This window comes from Erythrolamprus reginae, chromosome 1, assembly GCF_031021105.1.
Source record: "Erythrolamprus reginae isolate rEryReg1 chromosome 1, rEryReg1.hap1, whole genome shotgun sequence".
NCBI lineage: Eukaryota > Metazoa > Chordata > Lepidosauria > Squamata > Dipsadidae > Erythrolamprus > Erythrolamprus reginae.
Window position 1 is genome coordinate 161263108 of NC_091950.1, and position 24659 is coordinate 161287766.

At 37.3% G+C, this 24659-nt stretch overlaps 1 pseudogene; it reads left to right on the forward strand.

The window, feature by feature from the left end:
• LOC139155463 (protein mono-ADP-ribosyltransferase PARP14-like) overlaps positions 1–24659 on the forward strand; it is a 75942-nt pseudogene that overhangs the window by 14914 nt on the left and 36369 nt on the right.

Here is a 24659-nt window from a genome sequence, read left to right on the forward strand (position 1 = left end):
TAAACAATTCATTTTTATCCTTGCTTTTTTACCTTGCCATATAAATTTTTTAACTAAGTTTGTTAAAGTTTTTAAAAAGATACCCCCTGGGTTTATTGGTATTACCTGAAAAAGAAATAAAACCTTGGGTAAAATGTTCATCTTAATTGTTGCAATTCTTCCTAAGAAAGATATTTTCAAATTATTCCACATTGCTAAGTCTTTTTTAATTTCTACTAGTAATTTCATATAATTATCATTTTTTAATGTTATTGTTTTCGCTGTTAAATTTATTCCTAAATATTTTACCTTTTTTACAGTCTTTATTCCAGAAATACTTTCTAATTTAGTTTCTAGTGTTTTATTCATATTTTTGGTCAAGTAATGTGTTTTGCTTTTATTTATCTTTAGACCTGCTACGTTTCCATATTGTTTAATGGTTTGTAGTAAAGTAGGAACTGTTGTAGTCGGTTCTTCAATTATAAACATTAGATCATCTGCAAAGGCCTGGAGTTTGTAGGTTTCATCTCCTACGGTTAAACCTTTTATTTTGGGGTCCGCTCTTATTTTAATTAATAAGGTTTCAAGGGTCATAATAAATAACAATGGTGATATAGGGCATCCTTGGCGAACTCCCTTGTTTATGTCAAGTATTGGTAATTGACTGTTATTCAGTATTATATTCGTTGTTTGTTTTGAATATATGGTATCTATTAGGTTAACAAATTTTGGACCAAATCTCATTTTATTTAATTGCATTTTTATAAATATCCAATTAACGTTGTCGAAGGCCTTTTGAGCGTCCAGAAACATTAGAGATGCCGTCTTGTCTGGGTGTTGTTCATAGTACTCTAGTATATTTATTACAGTTCTAATATTATTTTTAATTTGTCTCCCTGGAAGAAACCCATTTTGGTCTTGGTGTATTATTCCATTTATAACTCTTTTGAGTCTCTCTGCGTAAATGGCAATAAAAATCTTATAGTCTACATTTAATAATGATATAGGCCTATAGTTTTTAATTTTTTCTGGTTCTGTACCCTGTTTATGTATTAAAGTTGTCAATGATTCTGACCAAGATTTGGGGATTTTTCCCTCAAGTCTACATAAATTAAAAGTTTCTAACATATGGTTTCTTATTGTTTCATTGTCTATCTTGTACCATTCTGCAGGTATGGCATCTGGGCCTGTGGCCTTGTTGCTTTTCTGTTTTTTAATTGTTATTAGGAGTTCCTCCATTGTTATTGGTCCATCCATGGTGGCCTGTTGATCTTCTGTTATTTGTGGTAAATTTGAAGCCTCTAAATAGTTAAAAACTTCATCTTCAATAACATGATCTTTAGCATATAACTCTTTATAAAAATTATACACAATGTCTGCCTTACCTTCTGTATCATATTTTATTTTACCGTCTTTATCTTCTAATTTTTGGATTAATTTTGATTGACTCTGTTTTCTAAGTTTATACGCTAGCCATCTGCCAGGTTTATTTGCGTGTTCAAAATATTGTTGCTTTGCTCTTTTGATCTTTTCAGTTAATTGGTTTTGTTCTATAACTCTAATTTTATGTTTAATTACATTTATTTCTGTCTTTAGATCTCTGTTCTTAATGTGTTGCTGCGATAAGGATTCTAATTGTTTTAGTTCGTTTGTTAATTGTAAGTACTCTAATTTCTTTTCCTTATTATGTTTTGCTGTATAGGATATTGTTAAACCTCTTATATACGCTTTAACTGTATCCCATAAATTCTGTGGAGTAGTGTCTGATGTTTTATTAATTTCAAAAAATATTTTTAATTCCTTTTCAATCCAATCCTTATATTTCTTATCATTTAATATATACCTATTCATCCGCCAGTTGTTCTGTTTATTATTCATCGTCATATAGACCACTATTGGGTTGTGATCAGCCCATGTATTAACGTCTATCTCGACCTCTCTTATTTGTTCTGCCACCGTTTTTGGTGCCCATAACATGTCAATTCTCGTCCAAATTTTGTGAGGATTGGAGTAGAAGGTAAATTGCCTTTTGTGAGGGTGTCTTTCCCTCCAAATGTCACTTAGTAATAATTCCGCTTTCATTTTTTGAAAAGTGCTAGGTAGCAAATTTCTTCTTGTTTTTTAACCTTTTCCCCTTTTTTTATTACCTCCCCCTCCTGAGTGGTCTAATTGTCTATTCGCGATAGCATTGAAGTCACCTATTATCAATACATTGTCAATAGCTAAATCTATTATTATTTGGTGTAAATTTTTATAAAATGTCATTTGGTCTTCATTGGGAGCATAAATAGAAACAACCACTAGAGGTCTAGGTTCAATATCAACTTGTACAATCAGTATCCTACCCTCTTTATCCTTATATATTTGTTTGGAATTTATAGAATTCTTAACATACATCACTACACCTCTCTTTTTTTGGTCTGCTAATGCAGCGTACATTTTTCCAATTTTGGGATTCAACAGTAATTTTTGGTTATCTTTTTTAATATGAACTTCTTGTAGTATTGCAATCTGAACATTTTGATTTCTAATTTTAGAAAAAATTTGCTTCCTTTTTCTTGGTTCGTTAAGTCCATTAACATTTACGGAAAAGATTTTTAAGTCTTTATTCGTTGTCATTTAATGGGTTTTTTGGTTTCTCGCTGAGGTTGAACTCTTCTAGCACCTTGGTCCTGCTCTATTACTTGAGCAATTGCCCCCAAGTCTTCTTCTTGCTGAGTTGGTAATTTTTCCCCTGGTTGCTGTTGAGCTGGTTGTAGTTGGACCACTTGTTGCTTACTTGCGTAGTCGGAGTGGCCAATACCACTCTGTTCGAGAAAGTACATGGCTTGTTCTACGTTTTCCAATTTGTACCTTGTAGAACGCCATGTCAGAGAAAGTCCTTGTGGAATAAGCCAACGGTAAGTGATGTTTTCTTTGATCAAAATTTTAGTTAGAAAGTGATAATCTCTTCTGTTTTCTCTGACACTTCTTGGAACTTGTTTTAGTATCTTTATTTCTACTCCCTGTCGTTGGGGCGGGGAGTTTCTTGAATAATGAAGTATCTCATCTCGCAACGCCTTTCTTGTAAACTTAATATGTATCTCTCTTGGGAGGTTGTGCCGACGGATATAGCTATTCGAGATTCTGTATACTTCATCGATTTCTCTCTGTAAAGCTATAGGGTCCTCTTGGAGTATAGCTCCAATAATTTCCGCCATAGTCACTTTTAAGTCTTCATCTTTTTCCTCTTTTATATTCTGAAATCGAAGTCCGTACGAAGCTCGTTGCATCTCCAGCTGGATGATGGATTCATCATATCTTCTGTATCTCTCATCGGCTCTCCCTTCAAGATAATCCATTCTTTTCTCATTTTTATCAGATTGCTCTTCAACTTTTTTAACTCGGTCATCACTTTCTTGGAGTGTTTGTTGGATCTGCTTTATCTGGTCTTTCATCTCGCCCATATCAGCTTTCATTTGGGCCATATCCACTTTAAATTCTGCCAAGTCAGCTTTTATGGCTTCTCTTTGTTGCGTTGCCTCCTCCTTTATGGCTTCTCTTTGTTGTGTTGCCTCCTCCTTTATGGCCTCTCTTTGTTGAGTGGCGTCTTCTTGTGATTTGACCATGAAGTCCTTCAAAGTATTCAAAGTCTCATGTATAGTTGCAAGATTGGACTGCATTGTTTTGTCTTTGTCTTTGTCTTTGGTAGACATGGTTAACACCTGATGCGAGGGAGAAGAATGCGGTGACACTTGTGGAGAGAGGGTAGTTGGTGTAGTTTGTTTTTTTGTTGTTTTAACAAGGGTTGAGGTATGGGACATTATCAAATTAGAATCCACTATTTCAAATTTTAAAATTAGTTTCAATTTTATATGTAGTGAAAAGGAAAAAAATTATTATAAATTCCAAATCTGTTCAATATATTTTGTTTCCCTTATAATATAACTATACCAATTCAATAGCAATTCAATTAATAACAGAATTCAAAAAAGAAGAAGGGAAAAAAAAAAGAAATATTATTATTTAATGCCACAGGAAAAAAGAACAGGTATTAGCCTTTTCAAGTAAAAGAAAGGCAAAAAATAAAGGAAGGGAAGGAATATCAACTATATGTAGAAAACAAAAGAAAAAGAATTGGAGGAGAAACTTTAGGAGGAGGGAAGGAAAAGGAGAAGGGAAAAAAAATAAAGTGAAAAGAGTTGTTCAAAAGGGAAAAGAAGGAGGGTAATATTTTAGTTCAACTATTTAAAATAGAGCAGGAACCCAAGGGTTATTAACAATGCATATAGTTCAAATCAAACTTCTTCTTATAATAGAAATGTCCAAGAGTAGGGAAGAAAGTCAAAGAAGAATCAGGAAGAAAACAAATAATTATTCAAAGACACAATAACAGTATTATATACTTAAGTTCTTCTTATAAATCCTGTAATTTTGCTAGGAAGTAGAGATGAAAATCCAAGTCTCAAAGGGTAAAGTTATATTTGATTTCAATTCAAAATTCAAAGAGTAAGACAAATCCAAGGCTTGCTTGTATTCAAAATGAAGTCAGTTTATTTTCCAAATTCAAGACAGGAACAAAGGAACAGATCCCAAGATGGAGTCAAGTTAATTTCCGTGCAGCAGGCAGATGTTAAACAAAAGAATTCTCAGCAAATAATCCAAAAGGTGTCAGCAAATAATCCAAAAGGCTCAGCAAGTAATCCAAATAGGTTAATCCAACAATAAGTAATCCAAAAAAGAAGTGATTTCAATCTCTTCTAGATTCCATTTAGTTCATAATTATTAAGTTATTTCATGTTATGAAAAAGAGCAGCAGGAAAAAAAAGGCAGCAAGACTGTGTTCCTCCGCTTCAAAAATTAAGTCCAGAACATTATGATTTTAAGAGTCTATTAACAACAAATTCTGATCATCACTAGGAATTTCCTTTAGCAGTTAAAATTTTCTAAATAGTCATGTCAAATTTAAGCTATTTTGTTAAACCATAAAGTCAGAAAATTATTTTATAGGTTCCAAAGTTCACGTTCAAGATGGAAAAGTAAAAGTGAAAAAAGAATTAGGTCCGGCTGTTATTTGCGGATGAGTTTAAACAAGAGAAAACTTTCACTTTCGCCCTGGAGAAAAAAAAAACTTTTACTTAGAACTTTTACGATCTTCTGGTTTTAAACACGAAACACAATGGAAATTTTTACCTTAGGTCCTTTCTCTGCTATATTCTTTTTCAATGTAGATATTTATACTTTCACTTCTTTGATTTTTGTTCTTCCCGCTGAGTGAGGGGAGAAAGCGCTGGCCGGTCCTCTTAAGCAAAGAGGAGCGGTTCTCCCGTCTCCGAAGCTGCGGGGCGAACCGCTGCCTCCGGAGTCCTGGCGATGGGTCCTCGGGCAGAGGAGAGCCCCCTGTTTATGGATCGGGCCATCCGGGCCCGATCCGATCGCAGATGCGACCTTCGGAGGGGGTAGAAGGGATCGCCTGGCAGAGCCCTGCCAGACACGTCCCGCCACGATCTCCACCAAACCGGAAGCCCCCACTTTTTTGTCTTTTAATGCCCATGTTTGCTAACCATTTTCTACCCTGACAAGTACCAATGAAAATCTTCTGCAGGCACTGAAACTGAAGAACATTTCCATGTTATCTATGGATTTGTTCATATCTCAATTGTTTCTCGAAACTTTGTAAAACGTGAGCTCTTCTGCTCCCATACTTGCAGATTCTGAAATGCTGCTTAATCCACTCTTTCTCATTTCAAAATGTCACTTCAAACGGTTTTCTTCTTTCATTTGTGTACCAGCAGTTCAATAGTCCTGCATAACGTTTGTTTATACTTTATATAGGGGAGGAGAGGGCCATGTTATAGATTCTTTTTACATTGCTAAGCCATCTGAGTGACGGCTAAAGGAAAATGTCAAAGGTAACCTGCTGCCCCATGACATCATTTGGCCCTCTACTTAGTAGATGTGTTTCTCATAGGTAGTTATGAAAATGAGCTGCCTTTTTCTACCAGAAAACTACCTAGCTAATTCAACATTCTAATTGTAAAGGAGAAGAATTTATGGTGGATGCTCTTTCACTCTTTTTTAGAAGACATCCATAATTAGGGAGATACTGTTCATCACTACTTTTTTCCACTTGGTGGTCAAAAGTTTGACAGCCAAGGGGCCCCTTGTAGTCACATGACTGTATATTGGGTAACTGGCCCGCATTTTATTGTTTTTGTATTTACAGTAATCCCTCGCTACATCACAGTTCATCTTTCACGAATTCGCTATTTCATTTTTTCCCCCAAAGGGGCTGATTGCCGCTATATCGCGGATAATAAAGGAAAACCTCAGAAAACTGTGAAAGATGAATATCAGAAAAAAATTTTCCACACCATCGGATGCGACGCCATAGTGTAAAGTGCGTTGTAACGGGCTGTGATTGGTGCGAAAATGATGAATCATAGACTCCCATTTTGAATTCTGGCCTGTGATTGGTTATTGGTGATTGGTGGTCGTATTCACTGTGCAATGGCTCCCAAGCATCCTTGTTTATCGAAGGCTGGTAATGAGGCTAAATGCAAACTAAAAATGATGACGATTGCTGAGAAGATTCAACTTTTAGATATGTTGAAGGGAGGGAGAAGCTGCGCAGCCATGGGGTGCCACTTTGGTGTTAATTAATCCACCGTATACTCCATCAAGAAGTATGAGGCTAGCATCAGGAAGATTGCTACTGTCTCCTTTAATAAGACAGCAAAGAGGGTGGTTACAGCTCGTAATAAAACCATCATCCGTATGGAAGGTGCTTTGGCTTTATGGATAAACAATTGCCAAAAGAAGGGCATAGCCTTGAATTCGAACATCATTCGGAGAGGGGTGGCATACAAATCTAATAAATTATTATTAAATTGTTATCCAAACCAAGGCTAGGCGCCTGTACGAGAGTTTGGCAGGTAGCAAGCCTGAAGAGATCGATGACAACGAGGAGGAAGAAGACGATGAACCGCAACCAGGAACGTCCAGTGAGTCTCAATATTGTCATAAAAAAACTTTCACTGCTAGCAAAGGGTGGTTTGCAAAGTTTCATCGACGCTACGGCCTGAAAAATGGTATGGAGAGGCTTCCTCTGCTGACAAGGAAGCTGCTGAAGCATACATGAATGAAAAGTTCAAGAAGATTATATCAGATGATGTTTATAAGCCTGAACAAGTTTTTAATATGGATGAGACTGGCTTATTTTGGAAAAGAATGCCATCAAGAACTTTCCTGTTTAAAGAAGAAGCAAAAGCATCTGGCTTTAAAGCCTTTAAAGATCGTGTAACCCTCGTGATGTGGGGCAATGCTGCGGGATATTTGTTAAACCCAGCGCTTATTTTCAAGTCTAAAAATCCAAGGGCCTTGAAGAATAAAAACAAGAATTTGCTATCTGTACATTGGATGTACAATCCCAAGGCATGGATGACAAGGATGCTGACCTCAGACTGGTTCCACTAGTGTTTCATCCCACAAGTGAAGGTTTATCTATTAGAGAAGGGTTTGCCTTTCAAAGTTCTTCTCCTTATGGATATAATGCTGGTGGCCACGCTACTGATTTACAGTATGAAGGTGTACAGATTGAGTTTCTGCTGCCCAACACTACATCGCTTATTCAGCCAATGGACCAAGGGGTTATCAGGGCAGTGAAGACCTTATACACAAGGAATGCCATGGACAACATTGCTGCCTATGTCGATGCCGCTCAAGTAAACGAGGAAAAGGAAGAGGAAAACATACAATGTCAAAGCGGTACACAATTGCTACATGCCTTCAAAATATCCAGAAGGCATTAAAAGACATGAAGTGTGCTACCATTAATGCGAGCTGGAAGAAGTTGTGGCCGGATATTGTTGACAACGACAAGGACTTTACACCTGCCGAAATCCAACACTCTGCCTTTCAGAAAGCTGTGCAATTGTCATTTATATTGCAGATGCTGGATTTTTGGACATGACAACGCAAGACCTTGATGAGTTGTTGGACTGCCATTCCCAACTGCTAACTGACATAGAACTTGAAGAATTGACCAATTCAGCGAGAAAGAAGAGCAGCAAGAGACCGAAGTTGTCGAGCAACCTGGCTTGACATTGAAGCAACTCTCTGAGATCTTCAGTCATATTCAAAGAGCAAAAGTGGCTAGCCAGGAATGGGACAAGGATATGACTCATTCGTTGCAATTTGCAACAAGCTTGATGAGGTCTTGCAACCCGACAAGGTGCTCTTTGAGCGCAAAAAGCTACAACAACTTCTGATCACAATGTTTTCCATCCTCGCAAATAAGATTTTTAAAAATGTTATATGGCTTAGACTAAAGTTTTTTGTGGTGCGTAAATGAAAAGTGTTTTTTCTTTACTGTATTACTGTAAATAAAAACAGTTTTTTCTTATGAGGTGTAAATTAAAAGTATTTTTATTATTATTTTTTTATTATTTGCATATACAGTGATACATCATCTTACGAACCCCTCGTCATACAAACTTTTCGAGATATGAACCCGGGGTTTAAGATTTCTTTGCCTCGTCTTAAAAACCCTTTCTGTCCTACGAACCTGAGCCCAGGTCCGTGGGCTCTCTTACTGTGCCTGCGCTCTCTGACTGCCGAAGGGATTCCCCTGCCTTGTGACTGCACTGCAGGGATTTCCCATTTGCTTGCATGGGAATTCCCCGCCCCCTTTTGCTTGCACCTGAGGCAGGGAACGCCGGAGCTGCCCCATTTCTCTGCCACTTTCCCCTCTAGCCCTCCGCTTCCTCTGCTCCCCGCAGCCATCCCATCCCGCTGCCAAAATCCCCCCATGCCTGCCACTTCCTTTGCTCCATCTCGCTGCTAAAATCACCCCTCCAAAAGCTTCCTACACCGCTCCAAATTGCCCCCAAAATCACTCTTCCAAAAGCTTCCTATCCCGCCCCAAATTCCCCCAAAATTGCCATTCCAAAAGCTTCTTATCTTGCCCCAAATTCCCCCAAAAATCACCACTCCAAAAGCTTCCTATCTTGCCCAAATTCCCCCAAAATCACCATTCCAAAAGTTTCCTAAGCCACCCCAAATCACTTCCAAAATCTTCCAAACACACCCCTCCTGTCATAATGCCTTGTTTCTCCTTGCTGCCTCGCCCGCTGCCTGAGCCTGTTTACAAGGGGCTGGTGGAAGATCCGATGTTACTTTTGCTCTTTTTTTTGCCTACCTTTAGCAAAAGCGACATCGGGTCTTCCACCAGCCCCTTGTAAATGGGCTCAGGCAGCGGGGCGGTGGAAGAGGAGGCGATGGAGGCAAGGGGCTTGCAAGCACCCCCCCCCCATGGCACAAGGCAAGCATGGTGGTCAGGGCAGCTGGGGCCCCTTGATGTCAAGCCCTGCGATGGCCAGCAAAGCCGCCCGCCCAGGGAAGCAGTGCGCTTTTCAAACATGTGGCTTCCCTGGGCAGCTGGCTTTGCTTGCCGCCGCTGGGCTTGATGTCGGGCCCCCTGCTGACAGCAACCACCCAACTGCTGTGCTTGCTTTGTGCCGGGGGGGGGGCTCAGACCGTCCCCAGGAACAGCGCTTTTCGCTGTGAAGGAGTCTAAAAAGCCTCCTGAGGGGATTTAAAGCAGGGCCTGGAAGATTGCCCCTCTCCCCCGCATTTTGAAATGGGGAATCCAGCAGTCAAAAGATACGTGAGCTGTTCAATGTGAGTGTTGAGACAATGGGAGGAGTTGTGAAATTTTGGAGAGGGGTGTTGGAGAGGGAGGGCAAAGCTTCAGAGAGGGAGGGTAAAAAGGCAGGAAGGGCTGGAGCTGAGTGCCTGGCAGTACGTCTCTTCCCCACCCCATTTCCCTCCAACACGGCCGGGTCCGTCCCCCCTTTGGAGCCAATGGAATCTGCTCCGGGACGATCCTTCCTTTATTTCTTTATTGGCCAAGTGTGATTGGACACACAAGGGAGGAGAGAGAAACAAATGAGAGAGTGAAGGGGGGAGAGAGGGAGGGGACGCAGAAATGAGAGACCTGGAAGGAGAGAATGAGAGAGAGGGAAAAAAGAGAGAAAGAAAAGGGAAAGAGAAGTATAGAGGAAGGAAGCAAGGAAGGAAGCAAGGAAGGAGGGAGGGAGAAATGGAGGGAGGAAGGAGGAAGAATGAAATGAATGGAGGGAAAGAGGGTGAAGGACATTTTTTGGGGGTATTTTTTTTTCTTTCAACATACATTCAAACAATACAGTGTACCATCTAATTTTCCATGAATAAAATGCAGTATTATTTTAGTAACTAATATCAATCATCCCAAAAGTTTTTTTTTCTAATTTTGTCATCCAGTTACATACATTTTCTTTTAGTTAAATTCCCTCCTTAATATTCCTTCAAAAAGTGCACCAATTATATTTCTAACTTATTTATTTATTTATTATTATTATTATTTATTATTTAGATTTGTATGCCGCCCCTCTCTTATTAACCATTATGCCAAAGTGCTAAATTCAATTCCATTTATGCATTAATCCAAATCAGTATCACCTACTGCATATCTTATTATAATCAATACTTCTAACTTTATTAAAACAGATCAGCAATTCCTAAATTCATATACAGTGATCCCTCGATTTTCGCGATCTTGATCTTCGCGAAACGCTATATCGCGATTTTTCAAAAAATATTAATTAAAAATATTTTCCCACCCGATGACGTCACTCTCTTCCTTTCTCATCTTCCTTTCTCTCTCTCTTTCTCTATCTTGCTTCTTCCTCTCTCACACTCTCTTCCTCCCTCTCTCATCTCTTTCTTTCCTTCTCTCTCTTTCTCTATCTCTCCCCCTCTTGCTGGCGGGCGGCGGGCGAGCGGGGGCATCAGCGAGGAAGACCCAGGGAAGGTTCCTTTGGCCGCCCAGCAGCTGATCTGCTCGGCAGCGCAGCGAGGAGCGGAATCGGGGTTTCCCCTTTGCGTGGGCGGCGGGGAAACCCCGATCTTCGTCTGCTTGCTGCTGCTGCGCTGCCGAGCAGATCAGCTGCTGGGCGGCCGCAGCAGCAGCGAGCAGACAAAGATCGGGGTTTCCCCGCCACCCACACAAAGGGGAAACCCCAATTCGGCTCCTCGCTGCGCTGCCGAGCAGATCAGCTGCTGGGCGGCGGAAGGAACATTCCCTGGGTCTTCCCCGGGTCTTCCCTGCCGCCCACGCAAACTCCACCATCTGCGCATGCGCGGCCATGAAAAAAGGGCGCGCATGTGCAGATGGTGTTTTTACTTCCGCAACCCTACATCGCAAAAAATCAATTATTGCGAGGGGCCTTGGAACGGAACCCTCGCGATAATCGAGGGATCACTGTATCTAAATAGAAAAAATAATTGAAGTTTAAAAAGAGCAAACAAAACAATACTCCAAGCTTAATCAACCCTTCTCAAACTCCAATTCCTTTAATCTGAGCAGAACTTGGAACCAAACCCTTTTCTTTTTTATTTTTTGTATCCTTTTAATCCCCTTTTTCATTTTATTCTTTCTATTCTTCCTTCTAGGAAGAAAGGATTTTGTTAGAAAAATAAAGGGGTTATTGGATCAAACTTTGGACACTTGACAAGTTAGTTATGATGGTGGCCATGTCCCAGGGACAGGGTTATGTGAACATCTTTTGGGATCTTCTGACAAGCAGCTGCAGGAATTCACTTAATGACTGTGGCAAGAAAGGTGGTAAAGTGAGGCAGATCTCACTTAATAACCATCTTACTCAGGAGATAGAAACGTTGGCCTCCATTGGGGTCAGAACAGAAGTCGAGGATTACCTGTCTGACCAGTGCACTCTTTTAGAAGCAGATCAGCAGATCAGGAGTCCATTTTGAAGCTCCACAGAAAACATCTAGGGGGGAAGGCAGGTTGTCCTCGACTTACAATGGTTCATTTACTGACCGTTCAAAGTCACAACGGCTCTGAAAAAAGTGACTTATGCCCCTTTTTCATACCGATGATCACAGGATCAAAACTTGGCTGCTGTTTCATTTTTATGAGCGTTGCTATGTGTCCTGAGGTCACGTGACCCCCTTTTGTTTCTAACCGATCCACGCCCAGGCATGGAAATGTGCCGCTCAGACATTATACTTTTCTGCTCACACCGAAAAAAAATTAGAGTCAACTCTGGATTTGGGGCGGCGTTAGCCTTCGTTAGGACTTCCATTCCTTGCTTCTCCTTGCTGTCCGTTTCCACTCTGTTAGCCTTCACTTTATATGCCTGGCGCTTTTTTCTTTAAGCCTCAAAGTTTGGATTTTCCTAATGGGTTTGCACGCATTATTTACTTTTACATTGATTCCTATGGGAAACAATGTTTTGTCTTACGGACTTTTCACCTTACGAACCTCGTCCCAGAACCAATTAAGTTTGTAAGACAAGGCCTGTAGGTGACAAAATATATCATTTACAAGTATTTCTTACATACAGCATGTTTTAAAGGGTTTTAAAAGTCCACATACTTGTTAAATACATTAAAAAATAAATTAAAAGTATTTTTAATTATTTTTTATTATTTGCATGTATTAGACTAGGCCTGTAGGTGACAAAATATATCACTTACAAGTATTTTTACATACAGTACAAGTTTTAAAGGGTTTTAAAAGTCCAAATACTCGTAAAATACATTAAAAAATACATTAAAATATCTTTCCTCTACTTTGTGGAAATTTGTTTTTTCGTGGATGGTCTTGGAACGCATCCCGCACAAAAAACAAGGGATTACTGTATATTGTTATTGTAAGCCGCCCTGAGTCCTTCGGGATTGGGCGGCATAGAAGTTGAATTGAATGAATGAATGAATGAATGAATGAATGAATGAATTGCAGAATCCCGTGGGGACGTGACCGCAGTCTATGACATTTTTGCTGAAAACCAGCTTTTACTTTTCAATTTTGTCAAAAAATGCTAGTGAACAATGGGTTTACGTAATAACTGCAGCATTTGCTTAAAAAGTTCAGCAATCAGTTGACAAATCATGATGATTCTCTTAATGGCCATTAAAAATGGATTGCAAAATTGGGTCAGTTATGACTTATAACCATTATGGGGAGACTTATAAATGGTTAGAAGTTGAGGACTACCTATACCATCTGCTAATTTATTCAATTTCTCCAGCCTTTTTCTCAAAAGAGCATTCAGTTTCAAACTCCTGATCTAAGCATTCAGACTGCTTTTAATGTGCTGTGAAATTCCCGGTGAAGGTTAGGTTGTTGGTTTGAGACCAATCCCTGAATACAGCTCATCTGTCTGGAACCCACACCGCATTTCTAAATACTTTAGAAAATGTCCAGAGATACTTTACTCCTCCACTAGCAACAGAGTACAACAGAATATGCAACTAGATTTATAATCCTGGGTTTAGAAAGGTTAGAACTATGCCGTCTTAAATACGACCTAAGCATAGCCCATAAAATCATCTGCTACAATTTCCTTCCTGTCAATGACTACTTCAGCTTCAGCCTCAACAACACATGAGCACACAACAGATACAAACTTAAAGTAAACTGCTCCAAACTCAACTGCAGGAAATACGATTTTAGTAATCAAGTAGTTAATGCCTGGAACTCACTATCTGACTCTGTAGTATTATCACCTAACCCCCGAAGCTTTACCTTTAGAATATCCACTGTTGACTTCCGGTTTGGACCGGGGCTGCTGCGGAGGCTTCGGGACAGGGCTCTGTCTCCAAGGCCCTCTTTATCCCTCCAAAGGTTGCCCCCAGCGATCGGATCGGGCCCGGATGGACCGATTCTAGAAAAGGGGGTTCTCCTGTACCCGAGAGGTCATCGACGTGGTCCCGAAAGGGACAGGACCATCCTGTGGCTTTGGAGTGCGGAAAACCGATCCTCTATCCAGGAGGTATCGGCCATAGAAGCCTGACCTCACCAGTGGGAAGTGAAGAAGATAAAAGAAGGAGAAATAAATCTAATCTCATCATTGCAGGAAAAGGAGACATCTGGAAAGAAGAATTCAAGGTATAAATTTACTTACATGATAAATCTTTTGTGGAAAGAAAGAATAAGATAAACTTTAAAATAAAAGGTGAAAAGAAAAGTTTGTAAGGAAAGGAAATCATATCCTTACGCTGACAAGGTTTTGCGGCCGGATCTAGTTTTCTACACTTTCATTTCTTTGAATATCACAGTAGAAACTAAGACCTAAAGATTTAAAGACCGGAAAAAAAAGAATCTCACCCCTGAAGAGGCTTCGAGGGGGTGAGAGCGTAAGGCGTTAAGATTTTGGAACTTTTAAATTGGCTGTGAGAAGAAAACGAAGCTAGAAATCTAGGCTCTCTTTTTCTGATTCTGCAGTGGAAGGATTATGATCTACGTCTTTACTTTTGGAGATAATTAAGGGGAAAAAATCAATCGAAATTGGTGGTTTACAACAGTAAAGGGAATAAAAGAATTTTGCACTGATTGATTTCTTCGTTTCCTGCACCTCTTTTCTCAATTAATTGGTGTATTTGTGATATTACCGGCATTTTTAGCAAAAAAAAAAAAAGGGGGGAAGGTTTCTCTCTTTGCCATTTATGTCACTCGGGGGGTTATACTTTTAAAATGGATCAATTGGATTACAACTTGGAACTGGATCATAAGTAATTATTTCATCACAGATTAATTATTGGATTATAATTACAAACATTATACCTGAACTTTGATGGATTAATTGCCTTTAATTTTTTGCTTTGGAATTTGGAATATTTTTTTTCCAGGACTAATTTGCAGTATCACAGACTGGAGAATTGATGGATCCTAGAAGAGAATTTCATACTTAACCTGCAATTAACAAGAGACTCGCTTCATTTGGAAATTATAAGTATAATCTACAAGTATAATATTGATATATTGGTTTCCCTTTTTTGGTTTCCTTTAATATACTGATTGGAGGATTTTATTACAGTATTATTATTAATATAATGAATTGCTAATTTTTTCTTTTACTTCCCCCCTCCCCTTGGTGTGGTGATTTTACGGTTTTTAATTGTATTTTGAATATATTCCTTAATTAAGGGTGTGATAGAGTGAATAATCTCCTTTTCCTTTTCTAAACTTTATTCTGTACCTAAGATATATTGGCTCTTCTTTTTCTCTTCTTTTCTTTTTTCTCTTTTCCTTTCCTAATTATTATTACAAATATAATCTATTGAGTATTTAGTATTAAGTTTAAAAATTCCTTTAAAGTATATATTATATCATACACTTAAAGTATATTGATTGATAATTATAAAATAAGCTGTCTTTTTTTTAATAGTTTAAATACCACATTTATAGATTTTAAAATTAGAAGTTAAATTTTTACTTTGGATGAATTACTGTTGATGAATTTTTCTAAAATTAAGGTGATTTAATAATTAATTTAGTATTAATTACGAAATTTTCGATTGATTCAGAGTTTATTGGGTTTTAGTAAATTTTTAAAACAAGATTTATAATATTGGTGAATTTTTGAGAAAAGGATACACGTATTTGATTTCTATACACAATTAAAACAACATCAAACAGATATCAATCACTTTTAAAATAGGATGTCGAATACTTCTACATACACAAAGACAATTAAAAAACAAACTTTAACTTCATCAACATCTCCACAAGTTTCTCCCTTGCCATCACCTGTACATCAAAGTGTAACTGCAAGCATGTCTGCTAAAGAAAAAGAGAGAGAGAAGGCACAAGCACAACCATCACTTCAGACGATACAAGAAACACTAAACGCAATGAAGGATTTTATGTTAAAGTCCCAAAATGATGCCAATCAACAGCGTGAAGAACTAAAGGCCGAAATTGCAGAATTAAAAGTAGATACTGGAGAGATGAAAGCAGATACAGGTGAGATGAAAGCGAAGATGAAAGAAGTTGATGAGAAAATTGCCAAAATACAACAGACTTTGAAAGAAAATGAACAAAGAATTAAGACCGCTGAAGCGAAAATCGACAAAGTAGAACAAAGAATGGACGACTATGAAGACAGATCAGACTTTTTCAACAAAAGATATGATGAATCCATCACACATCTAGAAATACAACGGGCTTCCTATGGTTTGAGATTCCAGAATATAACAGAAGAAAAAGATGAAGATTTACAAACAAAGATGGCGGAAATAATTGGAGGCATTCTACAGATGGATCCTACAGAACTAGCAAAAGAGATAGACGAAGTCTTCAGAGTGCAAACAAGCTATGTACGAAGGAATAATCTACCGAGAGAAGTCCATATCAAATTTGTAAGGAAGACCATAAGAGATAATATTCTGAAATGGACAAGAAATGAAAAACTACAAGACAAAGGAAAAGAAATTACGATGTTGAAGCAAGTCCCAAGGAGAGTGAGAGAAAGCAGGAGGGATTACTACTTCTTAACCAAAATTTTAATTAAAGAAAATATAACCTTCCGTTGGCTTATCCCAGAGGGACTTTCTCTGTACTGGCAGACACAAAAGTTAAAATAGAAAATATTGAACAAGCCAGAAAATTTTATGAAACAAGTGGAATTCGCAATTTTGAGCAACCAATGAAGGAAATATCTATAAGGAAAGAAGAGGAGGCGAGCAGCGCCGCCCAGTGGAGGGAGGAAGAACAAGGAGCAAGAAGGAAACAACCGCAGCGCGAATCCAAGGATCCCAAGAAATATTATAAATGACAGTACCAAGAAATTTGAAAATCTTCTCAGTAAACGTAAATGGAATTAATGAATGTCTTACCAAAGATATTGTTTTTGTTTCAAGTATTACCGATAAACCCAGGGGGGAATTTTTTTTAAAGATTTAACAATAATCGTCAAAAAATTTCTGTGGCAGGGTAAGAAGGCGAGAATAAAGTTAAGTATACTAGAAGATATAAAGGAAAGAGGTGGGTTTGCTCTACCTAATTGGAAATTGTATTATAAAGCAGCCACATTAACTTGGATTAAGGAGTGGGTTACTTTAGAAAATAGAAGAATATTAATTCTGGAAGGGCATGACCTGATGCTTGGATGGCATGCCTTCCTCTGGTATGATAAAGAAAAAACACACTCTTATTTCAAAAGACATACAATAAGAAAGTATTTACTAGAGGCTTCCCACCTTCCCACTCACCCTTTAGCCTAGCCTTGCTTCTTCCACCCGCCCCCTTTAGCTGCTCCTCCCTGCCCTCTGTTCGCCTCCCTTCTAAAGTTTGGGATTTTCCTGAAGGATTTGCACGCATTATTTGCTTTTACATTGATTCCTAAGGGGAAACATTGTTTCATCTTACGAACTTTTCATCTTACGAACCTCCTCCTGGAACCAATTAAGTTCGTATGATGAGGTACCACTGTATTTAATAAGAGCAAAAAAATTTGAGTAGTTTATTGACCACAAACTCAAAGAAATTAATAGGGAAAGCATATAAATACATGATTGAACATAAAAATATAGATTTGACTTTTAAAGATAATATGATAATTTGGTGTAAAAATTTAGGCAAAGTGTTTGATGTAGAGACATGGGAGAAAGTTTGGATTACAAATTGGAAAATGACGAAATCAGTCTCTTTAAAAGAAAACCAAATTAAGATGTTTTACAGATGGCATCTCCCTCCGAATAGAATTGCCAAGATGTTCCCAAATACCTCCCCACATTTTTGGAAATGTAAAAATGAAATAGGTTCCTATTACCCTCAATGGTGGACCTGCAATAAAGTTAGGACATATTGGAGAATGATAGAAAAAATGATAAAAGAGATTACATTACATGAAATAGAAAAATCCCCAGAATTTTATCTTTTAGGTATAGCTAAACAGAAATATAAAAAATATATTTTTTATCTAGTTGTACATATCTTAACAGCGGCCAGGATAGTTTATGCACAAAACTGGAAAGGGGGAAGATGTTCCCAAAAAAGAAGATGTAGTTAAAAAAATCTTGGATTATGCAGAGATGGATATGATGACAAGAAGGCTGAATGATCAAGAAGAATCTGACTTTTATATTATCTGGAATAAAGTTTATACATGGATAGACAAAAATAAAATTAAAATTAAGGTTACGAAAATTGCATGGATATATCAAAATGTTATTGAATTTTTTTTTGTTGTTGTTGGTTTTTCTTTTTTATTAACTTAATCCTAGGTTTATTAGAATATGTAAACAAAATTCTTCTTTTCACTTAGAATACTATGTTGATTTAAAGATTTAAGAATTTATCCTTTTTTCTGTATTAAAAATTGACTTCAAGAAAAGAGGGGTAATTGTAACCCCTACTATGTGTTTAAAGATTTGTGAGTTTGTATGCCCTTTTATGGAAAAATTAATAAAGTATATTTAAAAAAAAAAGAATATCCACTGTTGACCTTTTTCGATTCCTAAGAGGTCAGTAAGGGGCATGCATAAGTGCACCAGCGTGCCTACCGTCCCCTGTTCTCATCTTTCTCTCTTACTAGTATCATGTATATAAGCATTGTTATATATTTGTATACTACCAATACATACTTGACAAAATAAATAAATAAATTAAATAAATAAGTTGTCAATAACTGTCGTAATTCTATTAACCACTGTGGCAAGAAAGATTGTAACCTGGGGGAAAATTCACTTCACAATCATCGCAATGGAGATTTGCGCATGCGTCGATCCAGATAGACGCACCGAAAGAAAGCTCCCTCATGTGAAGGAAGAAAAGTGAAAGTTAACCCCCGACAACCCTCTCTAGCTTGGTGAATAGCGGATTGAGAGGAAGCGAGTTGAACAGAGCTGTTGAAAACTTTACAAGAAAGAGTGTAAGAAGAAGCAATTAACAGTTTTAAACGTGAGTAAGGGGGAAAAGTGAGAACAAAGGAAAAGATGGCATCTACTTCGGAGCTGGAAGGAAAGATGGATTCATTGCTAACGGCATTTGCCAGTATGGGACAGCTACTCCAAGATATGAAAAAGCAGATAGCGGCTGTCGGAGCTGGGGTGTCGGAATTGAAAGAGCAGTCCAAAACACACGATCAAAGAATTGGGAAACTGGAGGAGGGAAAGTCTCGCCAGGAACTACGATAATTAACTTGGAGGACAGACAAAGGAGGCCCAATCTTCGCCTGAGGGGATTTTCTAAAGATTTCGCGGAGAGTAAACATCTTATTCAAGCAATTTACCAGTGGTTCAGTGACAACAATGTTAAATGTGACCCAGAAGAATTTGAAAGAACGCACTGGGCTTTTGGATCTCGGAACCGAGGTGATCAAAAAGATATTATTGTAAGGTTTACCTCGGAAAGGAGAGCGGCAGAAATATTCAGAGAGTTGAAGCAGATTCCAAACTTACGTTACAAGGCTATTCCAATACGCGTTTTAAAAGATTTGTCTGCTGAAACCCTCAAGATGAGAAATCAGATGAGAGAAGTGACCTCCCAACTTTACGAAAATGGAATCAGGTTCTCATGGCGTTATCCAGCTACAGTATTTGTTTTTAAAGACTCCAAAGTTTTCCAGGCGAGATCTTTGCAGGAGGGAAGAAATTTGCTTCATCAGCTGGGGATAACTCCGGAGGGAACGTCCCAGGCATCGATATCGAAAAGCCAGCCAGAAGCAGGAAACGGTGAGGCGAGACATGAAAGAGGGGAGGATGAGTTGTTTACACTCCAACCGATCCGTGCAGCAGAACAAAGCAAGGAAGAAAAAATTGCAGCTCTCCAGAAGGAACTGGAAATTCTCCAGGAGAAAGAGAAAAAGAAAAGAGACGAGCCAAGAGTTACGCACCAGAAGAAGAAATAATGAACTGAACTGAGCTGATTTGCTAATATGGTACTATGGCTTTTAACTAATTAATCTCTTTTTTGTGTATTTTTTTGTCTTATTTCGCTATCTAATAAGGGGAGAAGAGGGAAGGAGGGAGGAATCTTTTGATATGGTATTAAATGGGGAGAGACGGGGGAGCTTTCTGGTGGAACGCAAATCCAGGGGTGCCTCTCGATAACGAAAGGTTTTTTCATTGCCCCCCCCTGGGGGGGGGTCAGGGAAGAGGCACTAGGGTGGGGATTCATGGTAATTAAAAAGCATTTTTCCGGTAGGCTCTGTTTTGCAGGAGGGGGAAATGTATTTAAAATTATGTAAATGGGTGATATAGGGTTATTGTCGTTGAATGTAAATGGTCTCTCATCACAGAAAAAACGTTATAGAATCATGAAGCTGGCTAGCGGTAATCTATGCCCCCAATGTAAATGCAAAACAATTTATAATGAATGTAAAACGGAAACTAGATACTTTTGCGGAAGGTACAGTGATTTTAGCAGGCGATTTCAACTTGGAATTAACAGCAGGGAGGGGGGAAAAGAAAAAATTACATTTAAATAAAATCAATATGACGGATTTACATGAAAATACAGTAAATAGGGACACCTTTTATTCTGCAAGACATAATAAATTTAGTTGTATTGATTATATGTTAATTAATAAGACAGCTGAGGCAAAGCTCAAGAAAGTGGAAGTGAAAAGTATTTGGTTATCAGACCATGCGCCTTTACTAGCAGTGATTGAGTTAGAGGCTGGCAGGAAACAAAGGATTTGGAGATATAACCCTGTGGTTTCAGCTAATGAGGAAAATAGAATTAAATTACAAAAGGAACTGAATGGATTCTTTTGTATTAATGCAACAGGTGAAATTAAGCAAACAATAGTTTGGGATACACACAAGGCTGTTATGAGGGGTAATTGTATCAGTACTGAAACTTTTATTAGGAAATCCTGGGAAGCTGAAAGGAAAAATTTATTAAGAGAAATAGATTTAATCCAAGAAACTTTAAAAATTACAAGAAATAGAGATTGGAATTCACTATTATTATTTAAGAAAAAGAAATTACAATTACTTGATGAAGAAAGATGGAATAAAATGAAGATGATTATAAAACATAGAATTAGGGGATGGGGGAACAAATCAATGAAGCAAATGGTACACTATTTGAAAAAAAGAAAAGAGAAATCCCACATCTCTGCTTTAAAGGATAAGGAAGGTGTAATTAAACGTAGTAATGTAGAAATGGAAAAAATAATGAGTGACTTTTATGGGAATTTATACAAAAAAGAACATATTACTTTGCAAACCATAGAGGTCAAAGAGAAATTAACGGAAGAAGATAGACAAATGCTAAATGCAAAAATCACAAATGATGTGATATCTAGAGTTATTAAAGGGTTGAAACCTGCTAAAGCCCCAGGTCCAGATGGTTTTACTGCTGAATATTATAAGACGTATATGAATGAATTATTACCGCATATGGAAAAATTGTTTAATGATGTAATTAAGACTTCTGAAACTCCACAGACGTGGAAAATATCAGAAATTATAACTATCCCAAAACCAGATCGTGATTTAACTGATCCAAGTTCTTATTGCCCTATCAGCTTATTAAATCAGGATTACAAAATATTTATGAAAATATTGGCAAACAGGGTGGAGAATATTTTACCAAAAGTAATTGGAGAAGACCAATATGGATTTGTTAAAGGAAGAAAGATTTACGAACCAATAAGAAACATGGTCAATGTTATACACCATGCTACCAATACCAAAAGAAAACTAAGTATTCTAAAGTTAGATGTCTACAAAGCCTTTGATAATGTTAATCATGATTACCTATTTCAACTATGTAAAGATTTAAATATGGGAGATTCATTCTGTAGAATTATAGAAACAATATATAAGGATAATATAGCTCAAATCAGAGTAAATGGTAACAGAACAGAAATGATTAAAATTCAGAATGGAACTAAGCAGGGTTGCCCACTATCCCCAATGTTATTTGTATTAGCAATTGAGACTTTAGCAAACAAAATTAGAAGCGATAAGGAATGGAGAGGTTATCAAATAGGGAAATTTGAATTGAAATTAAATTTGTTTGCAGATGACGCTATAGTGATGTCTGAAACCCCAATCGAAATGATGAAAAGAACAATGATATTGCTCCAGGAATTTAAAGATCAATCGGGACTTATGGTTAATATAGAGAAATCAGAGATAATATGTTTAAATACTGGCCCTAAAGAGCAAATTGAGATACAAAAAATATCAGGATTGAAGTTAGGTTGTAAAAAAATGAAATACCTGGGAATTTGGTTGTTCAAGAATCCAATAAAAATAGTAACGGCCAACTATAATTTAATATGGAAAAAAATTCAGAAGCAGATAAAAAACTGGAAGGGAAAAAAGTTTGGAAGAATTGCCAAGATTAGGGCCCTTAAAATGATGATAATACCAAAAATGATGTATCTATTTCAGGTTCTACCGGGTATCTTTCCTGAGGCAAAACTAAGAGAATGGGACAGCAAATTAAATTTTTGGATTGAAGGAAACAAAAAGCTTAGAATAAGAAAACATTGGTAGTTTGCACAAGAGAAAGAGGGGGGTTGGGGCAGCCCGTGCTTAATACTGTATAGAGAAGCATTTCAAATAGAAAGGTTAATGGAATTACAGTTATGGGGGGGAAAGAAATGGGTAAAGTTAGAAAAGGAAATTAATAATATAAATAATAAAGAGTTATTATTTAAAAATTGGAGTAGAACAGAAATTAGCAATTTAAGTGATCCTCTCAAAGCATGTTTAGAAATATGGTCTAAATGGCAGAGGAAAAGTGGAATTAGGATCTCCAGGCTATCAACGTTATATGTATTGAATATAGGGGATGATGTTAACTTAAGCAGAATTATCAAAGTATTAAATAGTAAAGGGATAACAAGAATTGAACAATTATATGAGAAAGATGGAAGAGTTAGTAGAACTCGATTGGAATGGTGGATTGGTAAACAGAAATGGCTGCAGATTAATGCAATAAGCACATATTTAAATAAAAGTGAGAATAAAGAAGCTCTCTTACGAGAAGAAAATTGCTTAGAAAAAATAATAAGAGAAAAGATAAATGAGAGTAAAGCACAAGCCGGCAATATATATAGAATGCTATTGCAGATGGAAGAGGAAGTAATAAAAAGTTTGACGATGCTGGCAAAATGACATACAAATAGATGAAAGTGAAATGAAAGAAATAATAGAAAATATATATAAGATTAAAAACACAAGAGTTGGAGAGATGAGAAGGAAAATTTTACATAAATGGTACTATACACCAGTACAAATTGCACACTTCCAGGGGAAAGAGAAGGGTAATTGTTGGCATGGGTGCCAAGAAAAGGGAATCTTTATGCATATGTTCTGGGAGTGTGCAGAAATTCAGAAATTCTGGAATGAAGTACAGAATGAAATTAATAAAATGTTAAACATTAACTGGACAATTACAAAAGAAATAGAAATTTTAATTAAATATAGGGAACTAGGAGAATTCAAGGAAATTAAAGCTGCAGCATTGGAAAGTGCTCAAGCGGTAATGGTATTAGGTTGGAAAGACTCTACAAAATGGACACTACAAAATTGGTACTGGTACATGGTGGACCACATACACTTCGAAATTATGGAAATAAGATTAAATAATTTTGACGAGAACAAATTGGAGAAGCTGATGGTACGATGGAATAAGGTAAAAGATTATATGTTGAGTAGAATCTGTGATGTAAATGTGAAAAATAAACTGCAATCACTCTTTTAGTAATATTCGATGCAAGATAGAGCCAAGGAACAATAGATAAACAATTTAAATTCTTTGAATCCTCTCATATGGGTGGTGGGGGTGATGGGGGGTGTCTTGTTGTTAGGTGATGGGCACATGCACTGTGCACTGTTGTATGTTTGTTTTATGTAACTATTTTATAAAATCAATAAAAAAATTTATTAAAAAAAACAATCATCGCATTTAGCAACAGAAATTTTGGGCTCAATTGTATTCGTAAATTGAAGATTACCTTGTATTTCAATCTTTAAATTCAATATTCACATATGTGCACAGAATTGGTGAGCACATATTTAAGAGCTTCTGATTTCTATTTTTAGCAGCTGCAAATTTTCTCAAGCAATGTTCCACGAACTACAGATTCCAGCAGTATAGACTTACAGCCAGACCTCTCGAACTGACTCATGAAATCAAAGTGGAGAACATCCCAGCTGCAACATCCATCGAATACCTAACACTCTACTTTGAAAGTCCAAAACATGGAGGAGGACATGTGTCTGATATTCAGCTGTTACCCACAGAAGATTCAGCTCTCATTACATTTGGTGACTCTCAAGGTAATGGTTCTATTTTTACACAAAAAGTGTTTGCTACTGCTTGGCTAGAAATAAAAAAAACGGATGTGGGAAATTTGGGGACATAACAGCATTGGCCTTGGTGTACGCATAACAATAGAATTTCGAATGGCCTAATTGGCAGACAAGACAGAGTAGCTGCAGCCCAAAACTGATTATTAAATGACAGGAGAAAAATTGGAGTTTGTGAGACAGGCGGTGTGCATTTTGTTGGATTCTGCTTTACTCCACGAATGTGGTTTGCAGTGTAAAGAAATATGGGTTCATTTATGGAACATTGATTGCAGAGATGGAATTGAAAGTTGTTTGCTGAAAGATATAAGGGTAATATGTGGTGAAGGTAAAGTGATAAAAGATAGAAATAAGCATAAATATTCCCAAATCTAGGTTAGTATCTTTGTGGAGCCCCATCATGTTTTACTGTGATGGTTAAGTCTGGACTGTCAAGTTTTGTTTCATGTTTTTAACTTTTTTAAATTGTGTATTTGGATTTTGTAAATTTCATTAGTAATTATAAATGGTTCTACTTTGATCAGATAATAAATCAAACATGTATAATGTGAATGAAATACGAAGAGTACTTGCGACAA